Source organism: Rhea americana, unplaced genomic scaffold, assembly GCF_003343005.1.
Source record: "Rhea americana isolate MKP2758 unplaced genomic scaffold, rheAme1 scaffold_113, whole genome shotgun sequence".
Classification (NCBI taxonomy): domain Eukaryota; kingdom Metazoa; phylum Chordata; class Aves; order Rheiformes; family Rheidae; genus Rhea; species Rhea americana.
In genome coordinates, this window is record NW_028185184.1 from 2368672 (window position 1) to 2389420 (window position 20749).

Below are 20749 nucleotides of genomic sequence, written 5' to 3' on the forward strand. Positions count from 1 at the left end.
ACTTGTACTAGTAGCATACAAAAGCAGTCTTAGGGTGAGAACTCTCGCTAAACAAAATTACAGATATTTTATTTAGAGTTGTGTTGTTTTTTTTTTTTTCCATTTGGGCATTATCATCAACACTTAGATATACTATTTAAGAGAGAATTTTACTAGAGAAAATGTGAAAGGGTGAGTATTTGATTTTGCTTGTAAATGTACTCTTTCATTTTTGTGAATTTTAGATGGAGTGAACAAGATAATATGAGTTTTAGTCTGTTGGTTTCTAAACCTTTGTCTACACCTTGTTTTTTGATGATAATCACATTTATGGAAATTTGGCTTAGAGCCAAAACAACAAAAAATTTAAAAAAACAGGTAGTTGTTTTATGGGAACAGCACACATATTCCCTTATTCAGACGTACTGAGCACTGGATGATTTAATGATATTGTGGAAATGCTGCTTTGTTCTGTGAAAACTATCAATTATTTTCTTTGAACATTTTGCTGTTTCTTCATCTCTCTGCCATTTAAAGGGCAGTCTCTAATTCTCCTTGAATTACTGCTCAAAAACCTGTTTATACTTTGAAGTGTAATCTTCAGAATCTTAATGATTCCTAACTGCAAAGGAGTTTGCGTGGGATGCTCCATGAAGAGGTGGGAGCTAGCACAGTCAACATCCATTCAAGGAACATTTGATCCCCTGTCACGATGCATCTCTACAACTGAAGAAATTTTCTAGAAAATCTGCTTCCGTTCCTGGAAAACTACTAGGAATATTATATCCAGTTCAAAGACTACTGCAATTCATATCAATGAATTTTTATTACTTTGTATAGAATGAATATTGCCAAGTACTGATTTTTGACATGCTAGCAATATATTAGTTGGATTATCCATGTGATTTCATATTCACACATAATGTACATAGATKAGGTTGAAAAGCAGTATCACAGAAGTTCCACAAATGAGTAAAGTTGAATTTTAGGCTTCTTTTAGTTCTCCTTTGACAAAAAATTGTAATTGTTCTGGAACCTGAGCTTTCCCTTACATACTGTTTTCTCCCCACACACATACTTATTCAGACAAACCCAGTAATGCACAAGAAATGTGGTAAACGAAAAAGTAAATACATGTAATTCATAAATGTCAGTAGAAGTCTCCAAAGCAGTTGTTTCAGCTTGTTGTACCTTTGGGCTGCAGTTGATACAAATTGCTTTATTTGAAGATTGTGATATACGGCTTACCTGTCCTCCAGAAGTTCATAGGCAGCTAAATAGTGTATCAGAAGGTGATAGAAAACGAGTATCTCAAGTGAGTTTTCATTTGACTGTAAGTGATACAGTCACTTATTTTAAAACAAATCTAGATGTTMTTGGTCTTATTTAATTCTATTTTTTCTCTTTTTTAGAAGAGGCTTTCAAGGATCTCTGCCCACAAGACATTTAATCACTACCTTACCTACTGATTAAATATGGAGATTGGGGTGCAGAAGGCAAGGGAAACAGGTGGGGATCCAAAGACAAATTTCTTACCACAGAGGATTAAAATATATATACAATCTAGCGTAGTGAAAGAAGTCTTTAGGATGAAGCTAGTGCCTCAGAAGGATAATTTTTGTGAACCACTTTCTATTTACTCATATGCCTGCAACAAAGCTTACCAAAACCTGCCATCTAGAGGCAAACCACCATGCTCTTTTCCCATACAAAGAAAATATTTAAGGCTAAAAAATGCTGCTCAACTATTGTAGCTTCCCTATCCTCCATGAACACAAAGGCATACCCATACTGAAACACACTGTATCTCCTCTTTGCTTTACAAGTTCCAAATAATTTCAACTCTCCTTTTTTTGTTTCAACTCAACAAACTCTGCTATCTAGTGCAACATCTTAATGGTGACATGACTGARGAAATTGTAAGACAGTGTAAGTTCCCAAGAAAATAAACTATGACAGTCAGAAAAGTACTATAATTAAAATCAATACTGAATTACAGAAGACAATCATTATAGTTTTGTAAGAGGGGACACACCATTCCAACCTGGGTAAGGTATTTCAAATTAACAAAACATATTCAACATCAATTTTTAAAAGTATTATATAAGAAGCACAAAATGAGTAACTTTATTTATCAACTCAAAACAAAGCTGATATTTCACCCTGACATCTGTAAGTTGCTTTTCTTATATGTGCTGTACCATTTGGTCAGAAGAAATTACTTTACATACATGTAAGATTTAAAGATAGATGAGTAGAATAAGGCATTTCTCAGACAACTGAGTTGCCCTCTGAATATTTTAGTTGCTCCTTAAAAGAAAGACATTGTCTCTGGATGAAGAACCACAAGATCCTAGTAAAAGGGAAACTGTTTTAGGAAACTATCTGTACATGCTTACTCTGTTAACCATAAGCTTAAGCTGTTAAGCGTAGGCTAAGAGTGATTTGGTAACATTTAGTCCACCCAATACTTTAAAGTGATTGTATCATTCATTGCATTAGTATAACAAACAAATTAAAATTTTTACAGTAGTATTGAAATGTTTTGAATAGTGCCGTWTTTGCTGTTGAAGTAATTTTGAAAACCCTGCATGAAAATGTATTTGCATATTCAAAATAGATGAATTTTACAGGCTTCTGATTCTTGAAGGTCCTTTTAATATTGTACTGAATGTGTACCTTCATCATCTATTTGTATATGAGATTCACAACAAGAATGCCACATTCTTTGGGGATCCTGAAAGACAATCAGAATAAAATCTCCAGATCTCCTACCTCCTTATCTTACTTTTTGCTAATGTTTCACTTCAAAACTGGTGGGTTCTTTGGTTTCTCAAAACACTTCAATTTAATAGCTATGGTTGCATCCCAGAGTCTGTCATGTCTGATAGGTTTGTTCAACAATCTTGTGGACTTTTGTTACTGATTTGTAGCTCAAGTAGCAATTTTTCCAGGCTGTCTCTCGCAGGAGAGGAAAGGTGCTGCCCCGGTGGAAGTAGCTCATAGCTGTGCCTTGTCTTCATGAGAAGCAAAGGCTGAATCCTTACACATACTGTTTAGCTGACTGTTTCCCAAAGCATCAATTAGCTGTCAATTAGCTAAAGAAGAAATGTTCTAAATAATTCAGAATGCAGCTATTTGCCTAGAAATTAGCAATATATGCAACATCAAAATGCTCAAAAAATTTAAATAGTGGCAATATGACATATTGTTACATAATGCCTCTCATTAACTACCAAGAATATGAATTGAGTGTATTTAGCATCTATGTCCCCTATTACGGACTACTGAAGATGAAAGTCTTCTGGATATAGGAACAAAATATCGTACAAAATATTTCTATATTTATTTCAGTGCTTTTAAGTTGAAAAGACTCCCCAAGCAACTTACTATTACTAAACCTAAGTTGTACTTATCAATAATTATCAGTGAGATAAAATACTACTGCAGTAAGTTGGAAGACAACTATAGAGATCTGGAAATAAGACACTTTTGTTTTACACCTTTCCTCTCAAATACCCAAATAAAAACAAAATTTTTGCATCAAAGTTCTGCTTTACAAAGTAAAGATACAACTAATGCTGTTGTTTCTGTTTACAGATGCACAGTAGAAGAGAAATTGCTCTTGAGCGACGTACCACTTAAGTTTCTATATTTTTCCCCTTTAAATACATTGGTGATAGAGCTGAGGTGCAAAATTGAAAGTTTGAATACCAGATGGCCAGAATTTTTGGATGCAGGTTTTTGATTCAAAATGTTATGAGAATAGATGCCAACTGCAAATGGTGAGACTAAACTGAGACATTCAGATTTGATACGGCTTACTTCTAAATGTGCTAAAAGTATTTGAATCACAGTTTAGAGTGGCCAAAGGGATTCACAGGGGAGTGGAAGAGACTGCAGCACTCTATAACATCTCCCTAATCCATCAAATTTGCATTGACTCTGTTCCACTCCTCCTGATCATGTTATTAGATTGTTTAAACCAAGCTGTTATTAGTCCAGACCTGAACAGCCCCAGCTGCAAATTTCTACATTACAAATAGAAGATACACAAATCCAATAGGTAAATCTAAAATTTTACCTGAATTTTGCTTCTACCTTTGGCAGGTACATAACACCTATACATCAGATTAAAACTGCTATACATAGATCTTTATACAAAGACAGACATTAAATTATATATTTATATCTATATCTTTATATATCTTTTATATCTTTTATATCTATCTCCATTTCTTCACTTTCCAAGTCAAATTTTATGCTCGCTCCAGAAAGCCTAAGAGGATGAGATGGATTTTAGATGCAAAATCCATCCAAAACAGCAGACAGAAGAGCTGCATAACAGCCCAAGGGCTGGAAGCAGAAGAAAGACTCTGACCCAAAAACTGGCTGGGATAAGGAGTACTGTCACAGTTCTGTTCTCTTTGAGCATATTTTGCTTGTTTACTCTAATCCTAAGGGACTGCACACAATTGATTTTTTTTTCACATCCTAATGACCATGGTAGTCCACAATTCAGATAGCCTCACAAGACTCCCTTCAGCATGTGGCCTTTTGCATCTGCAGTGTATTTGCCTTCTAAGGAAATGCTAAGGCAAATCCAACAACAGTTCACAGCCAATTCAGTTTTCCTGTGCCTAGTACTTGGGGAAAAAAAAAAAAAAAAAAAAAAAAAAAAAGTCTTTTCTATCATGTTTTGCTTTTCTACTTTTTAATTACTCCAATTATTCTCAATAATAATTTGAAAATCTTCAGCAGTTTTGGTGTTTTCTGATTCACTTCTCTGTTTTCCCTTAAACAAACTATTATCCACTCAGTAAAAGCACAGCAAATTTTCTATCACTCTTAACCCTGTTTCAGATTTTAGCTACTTAGTCTCTGTCCTACTATTTGTTCTCTTGCAATCTGACTCCACGTTGTTTCCTCTGCATCCAACACAACCTTTTTAATTATTTACTGTCACCCAAATTCTCCTGTTTTTCCTTCCTTTTATTATATTTTCTATTATAAAGATAAGGATCCATTGTTATTTGCTGTCTACAATCCTCTTTTTCTTTTCTGAGCAGAGATATCAGAACTTAGAGTTTAGTTAAATCTTGATTTTAGTTAAACATTTTTATGTCATTATTGAACAACTTAAGCATCTTACTCAAAGAAATAATTAAGACCACTAATAATTACACAATCAATATATTTTGCCTTTTCAGCTTTCATTTGCCCTTGGTGTGTAATGCTTGTTGCAAGGGAAAGGAATCTGAATTCATCTACTTCATTCATTTAATGCAAGGCTAACATCTTGTCAGATAATATCTAACAAAGACATAAAGGAACTGATTACAAGAGACTTTAAAGTAGAACACCAGGTAAGCAAATATAAGTTGTAGTCTTCATTAGCTTTTATACAATTATTTTTTTTCTAGCTCAGGTCTCAGAGACCTTTTAGAATTTTTCTAGGTGAGCCACTAAACATGAAAGCCATTGTATTAAAACACAAGCAGCCCCCTCCCAACAACACATTTAATTTATAAAGTTATCTTATTATAATAACACAACTGTATAACCACAGGATAAAATAAATGCATAATCCTCTTAACAATTATATCCTTGTTAGCAATACACACTGAACTAATATACAAAATTAAAACTACCACAAAGTAACAAACATCATTTTTAAAAGTTGACCATTTTATATGTATATGAAAAGAATGCTTCAAATACTTTATACTAAGGACTAGTGGATTGATCCTATCCAGCAAATTTGATAACAAGAAGCCTAGGTTGTAATGTGCTCTTTTGTCTGCCTTAGACTACCAGTTTCAGACAACTCAAACTTCTCAAAACCAGTAGCAAGTTATGGAGACAGAGGACCTTATCTGTTCCCCTAGATGAGCAATTGCCAATGGGAATGTTCTGGCAGATTTCCAGCTGTGCTATGAGTTACTGCACCCAACTACAGAAACACCATTTAGGGTAATTCAAGTTTTGGGTTGTACATGGAGAAGTTTTACTGCAAAGTTCTTTGTGGGTAAGGAGTTTCTCTATTTGCCCCTTACACATAAGCAAATGAAATATCCTAATATATGCTTTTATAATCTAGGGTCCTCACTGTGTAATTCCAGTATGACTCCTTCACACAGAGAAGTTTCTCTAAATGCTGGATCACATGAGAACCAGAGAAGCAAGCTCATACARCCAACATATCCCAACATAAGATAGGTAACATGAACTCAGATTTTTCCACCCCACAACAAGGACTAAAGCCTAAACACACATGATTTCTCACAGGGAACAAAGCAAAAGCGTCGATCTTCCTCTTCCCCCAGTGGGATAAATTCCTCCAGTACTTTGTTCACATGAGGAAGGAATGCATATGGAAGCTGACTGATAGATGTGCTTATTCCCGGTTCCTCCATCTTTCTCTCCACCACACTCTCCCATCATTGTTCCTATATTCTGAAATCCTCATCTCCTCCAGCTGATCAGCTGTCTCTCCCCAACCCTTTATTTTTCGTATTTTTTTCAAGCCACTCATCCTCTTATGGCCATCTTCAACATCTCTCACCCATTCCAGTCCCCCATTCATATTATCTAATTCTAATTCCTCTCTCCACAAACACTTGCATGTAAAATTACTTCCACTTAAAAACACTTCAAGCCTTTTCTGAACTTTGTACTAAATTCAGATCGTTTCCTCCCCAGTCCAGAGTCAAATAGATCAAATCCCTTTAATACAGACAGATTGTGAAAAAAAAAATCACATAGCCACAATTACTTCCCCATAGAAAATACTTGAGTGTTGGTAGTCAGCCATACACTGGTAACTACATCACCCTATTCCTGGGATAGCATTCTTCTACATAGCAGAATTAGCTGATGATCACAGTGAAAAAAATACATTAAAAATAAATTTAAAAATTTCTCTTTTCCAAAAAAAWATTTCTGAGAAATATTGTAATCAACATTTCCAAAAATGCAGCACTTCCCTAGCCAAATATATTGTTTATAAACTGTGTGTCAGAAGTTCTTGCTTTGGTAGTATATTAAGTGAAGTTCTCAATAACACATACCACAAATGAGCTATAATAGAAGAAAAATACGCACATCACTGCATCTTCATTTTGTTACAGAATCAGACACGGAAAAAAATCTCCTTTTGACTACCTTCTGGGCAATGAGTTGCAGCACCTGCAATCCTCCAGGACTTCATTCTTGTCTGGCTACAAGAGTCAAAAGAATCAGCAGTGTGGACAAAGGCAGATGTGAAAAGAACACATACATATTTTTTAATCTCATAGGTGATCTAGAGACGCTTGATCAAGGTCAAACTACAGTTTCATAACTTGTTTTTCAAGTGTTAACCACAGGTGCTACTTTTATAGAAGCTACAAATCCAGATTGGTTTTGAGATGATGCCCGGCCCCAAATATGCATTCTATTACACACAACTGAGTCTGCTAACCTTTCTTACTATTAACTGAGGTTCTCTTAGTCCTGGCTATTAAACAAATTATTCAGTCTGACAAGCTATTACATAGATACATATTGCTGTCTAGATGTCTGCTTTCAAATGCATAAATTTTGACAAATGCTGTAAGAACAAGTAAAGTAAATTAAAACTCTATGTTAATACTGACCTACCTCTCAACCTATTCAAAAKATTTGTTTGTTGATTCCCTGCACAGAATGATGTTTAAATTCTTTTTTTTATTGTACAGTATTTTAAATATACACATTAAATTTGTAAATAGTTCAAAATTATAATGTAATTTAATAATAAATGTAAAAATAGTTCTTTTTTTCTTTAATTAGAGACCTGTTGTTAGTGAAGGCCAATTATAATTTTCAAATTTTCAGAAGAATATATCTTTCCTAAGTGCCCTCCACCTTCTTCATATATTCATCAGCCCCATTCTTACACTTCAGTCAAATGAACGCTTTATAAAATCAGAGGAAAATATTGATAAGGTTGTAAAATGAACACAAATAATAATAATAGAAAAAATCCACCACATTTCTGAAGTTAGATTTAATATGCAACAGTATCTAACTCTTAACCACTGAGAACAAAATGGTAACTAGTGATAGGAACTTAAATTGCATTATCAAGCTTAATTTTATATCAGTTAAGGTAGTTGGTTCCTCTTTGTTTTGGAGTTTTCCTTTTTTGTTTGTTTTTCATTCAACTGGAAATCCAAGGTTTTCAAATTTGATTTAATAAAAATTTGAATAAAATATTGAAGTTTAAAAATTGCTTGTGGGACAATCCTAAACACCTAATCAAAATACTTTTATAAAATGTTTAACGTCAGACATGAGCCTCTCAAAATAAATAATAATTGAAATAAAATATTATGAAAATATAACCAAAAAATAGCACTGACATTAATGAAATGAAAAATGTGAACTTTCTTGCCTTATGAAAATTTAATTGGGAGATGTATTTCTCTGAATAATGATGTTTAACTAATTTACTATTTAATTATTCTAAATATACACAGTGTGTTATATTATAACCTTCTTCAATTTATGATCAAATATCTAACTTATTCTAGGAAATTTGTAAGAGCAACCAGACAGCACTAGCAATAACATTGTAAAATAATCAAATTTTGAAAGAACAGAAAGAATTTTACGGCCGTCATGTATTTTCTCCTTGCAATTCAGAGAAGCTTATTTAAAATGCTGTTTCTCTACTGTCTACTACTGTTAAAGATGAAAATTCAACTCCAGTGAAGTCTGTTAAAGTCCAACTAATAAGTACATAAAAACCTACTTTCATAGATTATCTTATTTGAAATATAAAAATCTCAGAACTCACATGCTAAACAACCCCTTTATATATTTTTTTAAACAACAGTTTAGCACTTTGAAGAGGTAACAGAACAGCAGTACTAGTACTAGTGTAGCAAGCTACAGTAAAATAAGCAATTACACTTACTTCCCCCCATTATTTATATACCTTTCACATACATTCCCTGTACTCTTACTTTTGAGGCACCAGAGGTGACATTTAGTGCCAGATCAAACAGCAAGCTTTTCATATCTGCTTGAAAAGAATTTTATCGCACATGTAAACCACGCAGCAGTTGTTCTCATAAGGGATTACATCTCAGTATAAAACAATCTCAATAGCATTGCGAAGAAAGAATTTTGAATTGACTTGCAGTTTGTAGCCTGAGTCCGYCCTACTGAATGATCTTACACCAGCAATGACCAAAATGGACAATTTCCTTATGCATACGAAGGAAGTTTGACAAAGTTTTAAAAAGGGTATTTTCTTGTACTTTCAATATAATAATTTTAATATGTTTTTACATTATGTTTTGCTATTTCAGTTCTCTGACTGAATGGTAGTGTTACACATACATAGCAAAAAAAAAGGAACTTTATCCCAGATGTCCGTTTTGCTCAACAGCCAAAAGCTCTCCTGTCTCTGAGCTTCTCTTATGCATCTTACACATTCTTCCGAGTCTGCTTTTGTTCAGTGCCATGTTACACAAAGGAACATTTAGAATATGAAATCGTTACTCAGCTCTCTAGAGAGCTGCTTGTACTAGTTCCTTAAACACAGAGCCCGCGTTCAAGGTTTCTGCRTTGGTTTTCAAAGCCTTAGCTTTAGGTCTTAGCTGTTTGAAAGATCCTTTCTCTTTTTTCATACAATTTCTTTGCTCCCTGGGAAAACACGATATGGAGGCAAATAGTATTTCCTGCCATCTGGAGGAAATAAGAGTTTTCATGAGAATTAGGCTAAATATTCAAAACTCAGCACAAAGAGCAGTCCTAGCTTAGCCTGCATCTTCAGAATAAAATGCAATTTCTGCACCACTCACCTCAACTGCAAATACTCATCTTTACACTTTCACTATCGTTGTATTTGATGCTCAATGTCTTCTTGCTAGTTGGATTATTTTATTATACACAAAGATTGATCAGAYCTGGACTACTCTGTTAATATTAACAGTTAGAAATTTGCAAGAAAGAAATGAAATTCACAAGAACCTTTTAGCTGCACTAGTGAAGTCCTTCTAAARTATAGGAGGTCAAACGCATATTTGATGTTTAAGTAGTCCACAGCACAAATCAACTGCTCTGGGTAAAACCGCATCCATAAATCAGTAACAAGACTGCATATAACTATAACCTAAGCAGAATTCTCATCTGGAAAGACACACTACAGCTAATATTCTTAAGTATTTCAAACAAACTTCTTGACCAAACTAGATGAACAAAATATTTGTCCTCCTGGTGATCAGAACACTACATATGATGGAGATACCAGAAGAGCTGAYAGAAGGAATAAGGTATGCAAAATTTAAGATCAGTTGTACAGCTTCATTTCAAATAGGGTACTCTACAGTCTCTGCACATTGGCTACATTTCTGCTGAAGTTTTAGAGCACTTTGAAAATACTTCATTTAAAAGGAGGGCATTAGGTAGTCATAACTATTTCAAGATGATGCAGGCTACCTAATACAGACAATATACTTCAGCCCTAGACAATTCATGGCTATTCCCATAATCACAGCTTAACAAGCATACTGGAACTGAAGATCAAGAATACAGTAATTTTCATAAGGGGACTAYAGATTGCAAGAAAGCTTCTCATTACTGATAACATCATTGGCTCACCTCATTCAAGTTCTGCTGCATTTGACTAAAATGAAACTACCAGATCTTAAAGTCATTACTTTTTCCCTTTTCAGCAATATTGTCTTTTCAAAGGCCATAAAACTAAAAAAAACCCTACCCACCCCAACCTACCAAACAAACAAAACACTTGAAATGCAGATTATAAGAAAACAGCTATTAGTGGTTAGAAGGGTTTATTTGAGACCCCATAAAGGGTTTACAGAGACCTAATTCACATTCATCTATCTTCCATATTATTTAAGTCAYTGTGAAGATCTCATTCGTACTTTCTGTTAAAGAGACTGTTCCTAACATTTTCCATATAACACATCACTTCTGGGATCCAGTTTAGCAATCATTCCTTTAAAAGATACTTTGCATCAATATTCAGCTCTCAAGAGTTCCTATGCTCAACTCTTCCTTTTATTTTTATTTTTTTATGATTCAATAATTGTTGCAGTATATYTCTTTTTTAATCCTTATTGTATACTGATATATGTTAAAACACTTTCTCCAAATAAAAGATCTATAAAGGCATACTAAGAAGATAAACGTCACTTTACAAATGCTGAAAGATTTCATTCTTCTGTTGAAAGAATCAGAAGTCTCAAATTGAAAATTTCTTTTAACAGCTCTGACATGGTATTTGTTCCACTTTACTGGGGCTACAAGGGCTATTATACCATAGGAGATCACAAAACTTCAACCTATTATGCAAGTGTACACTTCCCACCTTCATTCTGGATCTCTACCAGGTTGCACATATATGAACTTAGTTGCATACTGMGACTTTCTACCCTCTCTGTCATGAAAGTTTTTTTTTTCTCCCCCTTTCCTCATTTCTAACAGTGTAATACTAAAATTTTGATACTGTGAAGCTGGAGATGCAACTGCTGGGTTTCTCTTAGGAATAATGTTAGTATCTTCCAGAACTTCTCAGATCAGTGGAAACCTGAAAYCAGTTTCTTCAAAGATGTATAATCGCACAAGTTGTTCCATTTAGATTTAATACTCAGACTCCTAGACAGATGGAACAGTATGTTTTTCACTGGGTTTTTTTTACCCCACAAACATGACAAGAGAGTTGTAACTAGAYATACACTTTAACTAGTCAGCGTCTTTACTGAGCTGTGTGCACACGATACGTAAAATACTGATAAAAACTACTAAGGAGCAACAGAATAAAAATAAGAATAAGCAACAGTGCAATGAACAATATTGAAATAGTGCAAGATTTTCCTCATCACAGAGGATTAAGGCAAAATCTCCTAAAACTTTTCCTCACTGTTATCTTTGAGAGACTTATGGAAATATGCTGTGATAAAACAAACTACCTGCTACTAGACAGTTACAGTTCACACATTAGAATATTAAATGTGTTGAAGTTTTCTTTCTGTCATAAACAAAAAACCACATTACAGCATCCTTTCAAAAACAAAAAACAACATAAAAAGCTAAACACTAATACTATCAGAGGTAATACAATCGTATACTGYAAATGATAGATCTTCAGACTGCTAACAGACAATTGCATTAGGTGTGGGTGAGCAAATGTGGTTCTGAGAGAACAGATAATGAWATGATAGAGACAACTCCGAATCAGAGAAAATACAGCGGGAACTCAAGAACCTTACCAGTCATAGCAGACGAGGAATCAYAGAATCATAGAATCAGTGAGRCTGGAAGGGACCTCTGGAGATCATCTAGTCCAACCYSCCTGCTCAGCAGGGTCACCTAGAACRTGGTAGACAGGGTTGCAKCCAGGCAGGCCTTGAATATCTTCCAGAGAAGGAGACTCCACAACCTCTCTGGGCAACCTGCTCCAGTGCTCCRTCACTCTCACAKGGAAGAAATTCYCCCTCACGKTCAGGSGGAACTTCCYGTGCTTCAATTTCTGCCCRTTGCCTCTTGTCCTGTCACATGGGACAACTGAAAAGAGTTTGTCCCCATCCCCTTGACACCCTCCCKTCAGRTACTTGTACACATTGATAAGATCCCCCCTCAGGCTTCTCTTCCCCAGGCTRAACAGGCCCAGCTCTCACAGCCGTTCCTCGCAGGGCAGGTMCTCCAGCCCTCKGATCATCTTYRTAGCCCTAYGCTGGACTCTCTCCAGTAGCTCCATGTCTCTCTTGTCCTGGGGAGCCCAGAACTGGAAACAGTACCCAAGACGAGGCCTCCCCAGGGCTGAGTAGAGGGGCAGCATCACCTCCCTCCACCTGCTGGCAACCCTCTGCCTAATGCAGCCCAGGACACCATTGGCCTTCCTGACCACAAGGGCACGTTGCTGGCTCATGGTCAACTTGTCTTCCACCAGTACTCCCAGGTCCTTCTCTGCAGAGCTGCTCTCCAGAAGGTCAGCCCCCAGCCCTTGCACTGCTGCCTAGGGTTATTTTTCCTTAGGTGCAGGACTCTGCACTTGCCCTTGTTGAACCTCATGAGGTTCCTCTCTGCCCAGCTCTCCAGCCTGTCCAGGTCTCTCTGAATGGCAGCACAGCCCTCCAGTGTATCAGCCACTCCTCCAAACTTGCTGTCATCAGCTAACTTGCTGAGGAGGCACTCCATCCCCTCATCCAGGTCATTGATGAAGAAGTTGAACAGGATGGGAGCCAGTACTGAGCCCTGGGGGATGTCACTAGCAACAGGCCTCCAACTAGATTCTGTCACACTGATGACAACCCTCTGAGCTCTGCCTTTCAGCCAGTTCTCAAGCCACCTCACTGTCCACTCCTCTAACCCACGCTTCCTGAGCTTGTCTAGGAGGATGTTATTGGAGACAGTGTCCAAAGCCTTGCTGAAGTCAACGTACACAACGTCCACTGCTCTTCCCTCATCCACCCAGCCAGTCATTCCATCAGAGAGGGTTGTCAGATTGATTAAGCAGGATTTCCCCTTGGTGAATCCATGCTGGCTACTCCTGATCACCTTCTCCTCCTCCGTATGTCTGGAGATGACATCCAGAATAAGCTGCTCCATCACCTTTCCAGGGATGGAGGTGAGGCCAGTCAGCCTATAGTTTCCTGGGTCCTCCTTCTTGCCCTTTTTGAAGACTGGAGTGACATTGGCTTTCTTCCAGTCCTCAGGCATCTCTCCAGTTCTCCAGGACTTTTCAAAGATGATGGAGAGCGTGGCCTGGCAACATCATCTGCCAGCTCCCTCAGTACTCATGGGTGTANCTCCAGTAGCTCCATGTCTCTCTTGTCCTGGGGAGCCCAGAACTGGAAACAGTACCCAAGACGAGGCCTCCCCAGGGCTGAGTAGAGGGGCAGCAGCACCTCCCTCCACCTGCTGGCATCACTCTGCCTAATGCACCCCAGGAGACCATTGGCCTTCCTGACCACAAGGGCATATTGCTGGCTCATGGTCAACTTGTCATCCATCAGCACTCACAGGTCCTTCTCTGCAGAGCTGCTCTCCAGAAGGTCAGCCCCCAGCTTGCACTCATGCCTAGGGTTATTCCTCCCTAGGTGCAGGACTCTGCAGTTGCCCTTCTTGAACCTCATGAGGTTCCTCTCTGCCCAGCTCTCCAGCCTGTCCAGGTCTCTCTGAATGGCAGCACAGCCCTCTGGTGTGTCAGCCACTCCTCCCAGCTTGCTGTCATCAGCAAACTTGCTGAGGAGGCACTCCATCCCCTCATCCAGGTCATTGATGAAGAAGCTGAACAGGATGGGAGCCAGTACTGAGCCCTAGGGGACACCACTAGCCACAGGCCTCCAACTAGATTCTGTCACACTGATGACAACCCTCTGAGCTCTGCCTTTCAGCCAGTTCTCAAGCCACCTCACTGTCCACTCCTCTAACCCACACTTCCTGAGCTTGTCTAGGAGGATGTTATTGGAGACAGTGTCCAAAGCCTTGCTGAAGTCAACGTACACAACGTCCACTGCTCTYCCCTCATCCACCCAGCCAGTCATTCCATCASAGARGGYTRTCAGATTGRTTAAGCARGATTTCCCCTTGGTGAATCCATGCTGGCTACTCCTGATCACCTTCTYCTCCTCCGTATGTCTGGAGATGACATCCAGAATAAGCTGCTCCATCACCTTTCCAGGGATGGAGGTGAAGCCAGTCAGCCTATAGTTTCCTGGGTCCTCCTTCTTGCCCTTTTTGAAGACTGGAGTGACATTGGCTTTCTTCCAGTCCTCAGGCAYCTCTCCAGTTCTCCAGGACYTTTCAAAGATGATGGAGAGCGTGGCCTGGCAACATCATCTGCCAGCTCCCTCAGTACTCATGGGTGTATCCCATCAGGCCCATGGATTTGTGGATGTCTAGCYTGCCCAGAGGATCTCTAATCCTATCCTCCTCAACCAAAGGAAAGTCTTCCCTTCTCCAGACTTTCTCCCTCACGTSCAGGCTAGGGGATGCCCTTAGCAGTGAAGACTGAAGCAAAGAAGGCATTCAGYAATTCTGCCTTCTCTGTATCCCTTGTCACCAGGGCCCYRGCCCATTCGGTAGYGGGCCCACATTTTCMCTAGTCCTTCTCTTGCTACTGATRCATTTGAAGAAGCCCTTCCTGTTGTCCTTAACATCCCTTGCCAGACTCAATTCCAGCTGGGCCTTAGCCTTCCTCGCAGCATCTCTACATACTCTGACTGCATWCCTAWAATTCTCCCAAGYAGCCTGTCCCCTCTTCCACAKTCTGTGTACTTTCTTCTTCTGTCTGAATTTGGCCAAGAGCTCTTTACTCACCCACGCAGGTCTCCTGCCCCTTCTGCTACACTTCTTACTCATAGGGATGCACYGCTCTTGAGTTTGGAGGAAACGATGTYTGAATACAAGGCAGCTCTCCTGGACCCCCCTTCCTTCTAGGGCCTTAACCATGAGATTCCACCAATTAGGTCTCTGAAGAGCCYAAAGTCYGCTCTCCTGAAGTCCAGGGAATGTCTCGTACAACTAAAAGTGGTTAGCTAGGAGCTTCCCAAGATGTGAAACACAGATATATGAGCMGTGATCAAAATGTTTACTGAGCTCCTTAAATCTAACAGGAAAACTCACATTTGCATCTCAAAATACAGTAAATGCAATAAGCCCAAATTTAAAATTCCTAAATTAATCCCTTATTTTGCAGGAGGGAGGGAAAGGAAAACAATCATGAATTGTCTTCTAGGRAAAATGGTTCCTACATAAGAATAATACCCACCATGATGGTGTATGCACAGTCAGAAAAGCTAGTCTTCATTGCTTCTCTAGTTTTATTTACCACAGTTTCTATCTTATGTTCCTTTACACACTTTTGACTATTACAAGGAGTTTACTCAAGACTAAGTATCTATAGCAGCCCTTCCTTCTGCTTATTCTTAGAATGGACCTGAAAATGGTTTATTATCTTTAAAGCTATTTGTAGCTTTGGCTCTGGTCTTTGTCACCTTCAGATATTGCTACAAACAAGACAGAGCTCACTGCCTCAGCCTCCCAAGAAATGGATAAAACGCAATTCCAGAACCTGAATGCTTAACTTTCCATCTCACTGAGCTTAAACACTGCATGCCTAATCTTCATTTGCAGGAATGGAGAAAGAATTGCTAGTAATAGACTGTATGCTCCTATTAGTTCACATCCTTCACATAACAACCACCTACCTTTTTCATTCAAATCAAGTTCTGGAGCTGTTTACACCTTACTCACTTGTCACTTGTAATTCCAAAAAACAAACAAACAAACAAACAAAAAAAACCCTCAAACCCCATAAAACATTCCTATCCACTATTCTTCTCTTCCTTTTTAAAATTCAGTGTAAAAATGTGCTTCATGAGTTCTTTCCTAYGATAACTTTGGAAACAGAGGTTTGCTTACAGGGATACAAAAGGAAACCAGTAAAAYAGTGGTGGCAGAGCACATTAGATTGAAAAAACACATAACAAAAAATGAGACTGGAAAACAAAAGACAAGATCATGCTCCTGTCTTGTGCATCACCAGAGCATAGCCTGTGTAAAATACAAACTAGTGTTTAAAATAYGAACTAGTGTTTATCACAGTGTAAACAGTATACATTCAACTATGATGAAAAAAGGGTTACTGAAAATTAAACAAAAAAGTCAGTTGATGGAAGTTGAAACTAATAAAGGGCAAATGCTAACCTCTTCATGTAAATAAATATGACAACAGATCTCTGACCAAGCCCAATGAAAAAAACACTGCTTTTTATGGATGCTTGTATTTTCTTCAGATGATAGTGAGAATTAAAACTCCATATCCAATATAAAGAAGCAGAAGTACCAAAAAAAAAAAAAAAAAAAAAAAAAAAAAAAAAGCTTGTCTTCATCTGATAGCTATGCAAGATTACAAACACTACAAACACTACTGAGGGCTTCTTCATGAGCTAAATCATTATCTAGATTTCACTTGACATAAAAAGTCTGTGTTTCTACATATCTAAAATGTTTCCCAAATAAATAACTAAATTTAGYCAGTATGGAAAGATTAATATTGGTATATACTTTTTGTTAAACATAATGCATCAAAACATTTTCCAAGCTTATAATGGTACTAGACGTCTAGTCTACTACTCCCTCTAAATATATATGTAAACCTACAAAAACTAAAATATACCTTACTGCCAATATATAAAACAGAACAAAAATGCAATTAAAATATATTTGTGCTGCTTACATATGTTATTTTATATTATCATAACTGAATAATTCTCTTTAGAATCAACCACAAATTAGCGTCAAGCACTTTCTAATTGAAATATGCTATTTCAATGTCTCCTGTTCAGTGATAAACTCCAGTTACTTTATGGTACTTTCTGCATTTCACATCAAGTTTTCAAATATCTATTCTGCACATTGCCGAAAGATGCATCTGATCCTTGAAGATCTACCAAAGCTATTGCTGTCCTATTCATTCCTGAAATCATGATARCATTAACATATAACCTGTTCTTCCAAAAATAACAGTTTATGCAGATATAGTATTTTATTATGCACCGGCTTAGTCTGTTGCAGCTAAGTTAGCTGCTAAATTTCTTTGTCCAATGAAGATCACCKGGTAGAAACAGCCAGCTGCAAAACTGACAAACAGTTTGGATAAAAAGTATTGTGTAGTGACCAGTTACAGAAAATTTTGCTTAGCAACTTTACTTCRATTGTCATTGTTTCACATCTTGCTTTCTCTTGTGATAAATGGACCTATTTGCCATATCTCTGTCACACCACCTCCAACTATCACAATGAATTACACAAAGAGAATGATGCCATAAAAAAATGCATAATATGTGTGTGTTTAATATAAAAATACTAACATCTGAAAAATTATTAGATTGGAAAAAATCATTATAAATTTCTGCAATAAKGTAAAAGATCTAGGTGATATCCCTCATAAAGGTAATTTAAAAGTACTTGTCCTCTAACAGTAGACTGATATAGTTTTTAAGGTTTAATTAAAATTCATGTCTTTCTAATTTTATATGATAGCATTTATAAAYGTAGAATATTTTATTCAAAACTGTCAGTCATTGCAAGACATGGCTTAAGTCCCATGAGTTTGAATGGGGATGGGAACTGCATGTTCCAGGCCTCAGCCTCAGGGGGATGGATCACCTTGGCTAGTTATATTTCCTTCAATATAAGACACTTTTCTTTTGTTTGTTTGTTTGTTTTATTCTCATCTGGAATTATTTCAAGAAGAAAAAAAGTTTGACCTTGAGCATAAACTCAAGTGCCCTTTCCCTTTGTGTGAGCCAAAACTCAAAGTCACCTTTAAATTCAGGTGAGATTATTAAGGCAGTAAAGCCTGAGAATATTAACCAGAATATTGCATTTAGTTTATAATTTGCAAATAAGCTACCTGTATGATTACAAATCCATTCCTAGAACCAAAGTTAATTTCAGAATTAACTTCAAAATAACTTCAGAATTCAATGTGGACAAATACAGATAAAAAGAGCATAAAATATACAATAGCAGAAAACAATCATACCTCTTGTCTTAAGGTCTCATCAATTGAAAAGTGTCTTCAGTTGCTGTTAAACATGGCAATGTGCACAGGGGTGGGCAGGAGCCAATCCGCTAAATTGCTAAAACCTCTCTGCTACCTGCAAGCTGTAGCTAGAGGAACATACGATCTTCTTTAGGCAGAGAACAAAATAAATACCGCAAAAACATTTATGTTTGTTAATATTTAATTTTGTATAAAGGATAGGACAAAACTGGTACAGTATGAGTTAAAGAAAGTATCTTATAAAGTGAAAATTAATTAATATATAGGTGGCGGCAAAATTTAAGTTGTACTTGYTTCATCTTAGAGCTAGAGTTGAAATATTCTTTCATATATAATTTTTTCTTGTTATGTTATCTTTTTAAGGTGATAGCAATCTACATAGTCATGGCAAAGTTGGATAATCCAGCTTGAGTTCCAGGGTTTTTATTTAAAAGTAATGAACTAYGAATCAAAGTCCATAGCCCAGTGCCTGGGTCTGAGATGGTGCTAGCATGTACCACCTAATTATACAAACACCTAACAGGTAACTTTTGCACAATGTAAAAATATTATGTGATAGAAAKAACCCTTTCTCTACAATATTTATTCATCTTTTTTGCTATGGGGTCGTGCTGGTGGGTTGGAGGTGTAGGGGAGGAAGGACAGTTTAATCCTACTTAAAAATTCTGCTACTTCTTATGTAACTAGCATAATTTTGGAATGGCTTAATAAGAGTAAATGATAATTTACCATGCACAGAAATCAGCCCTGCATGTATATGGACTTACAAGCTCTCTGGAATAATATATGCCTGGAGGATGTATTTTCATTCTTGAAAAAACAAACATCCTAACTCTTTGACTGGAGAAAGCAATAGCATAAAGGGAAGGAAAGCATGAGAATAAACTTTCCTTAAAAAAAAGAAAAAAATACTTAGCAAAGAAAAATGTAAGGTTAATCAAAATCTTAAACACTTAGAACATTCAGACACACACAGGTCTTGAGATTTGATTATTTTCTTCAGTTAAATCAAAGCCACATTTTTCCTAATTATTTGGGGATTTGTTCCTATCATGATATTCTTCAGCCTTTAGCATAYTTGATTTGTCCATATATATTGAAAAATCACATTATATAAATCCAAACCCAGAACCTGAACAATTCATTAATTCAAAAGAACCAGTGCCATTRCCTGCATAATGAGTAAAAGCCTATATAGTCAAATCCCTGATGCTTTTATTTCCATCATACCAAAAAAATGCAACCTGTATATCATATCAGAGCTAATGGCAGCACGATCATATTATTAGTTGTGAGATCAACTGCAACCCTTAAGTCAAGCAATTCTACTCAGCCAACCATTATCTGTTTGTTATTTTTTAAAAAAACTAATCAAGATTAGCTGGCAGCAAATCCTATCACTGATAACTGTTGAAAAGGAATCAGGTTTGTAAGGATTATTTAATTAATGAATTAATTCAAACTGACTGGGATATGATATCGTTATGAGATTTGCTAATTTGCTGAAGGACTGTAAATTATAAGTGTCAGGGACACAGAAAAAAATAAATGAATTACACTAGCAAATCAAACCAGGGAAGTTTGCGACAACAAATTGGCATCTGGAAAAGTAAAACTGAGAACGTTGTCAAATCTTTTTTTCTGTAACCTCTTAAAGCACGGAAAGAAAAAGAACAACCCTTTACCAAAATGTGCAGACTCCGCTGGTTTCAAGGAAATTACCACTAATAGTGGAATAAGTAAAATGATGTATTAGGTAAAAACAGTTTCACTGCTGTAAGTAGTTCTTCAAAAAGCAGCAATCATTGATCTTATTGTATGCATACATGCATCTTGCAGGTACGAACTTTCAAACCTTATTCATTAGGACTGTTCAGGCATCYTATAAATCTTTTTTTCTGAGTGTACAGAATCCCAGCTATAAACAGAAACAACAATCCTTAAGAGAGACAGTAATGTCAGAGAAGCACCAGACAGCTCTGATTATGACCACAGTATTTAGCTTCTCTCTTACATGCAACCAATTTGGAGAAGAATGCCAATAATTAGCCTATTTGACTCAGAGGAATTTAAAAAACAACAACAACAACAAAAAAAAAAACACTACCTCTTTGGGGATGAGCTTTTCACAGCTTTTCAGGATCAGGCTGCCCTTTCTGAACAAGATCTTTATAGTAGTTCTGCTGTAACTACCTAAAG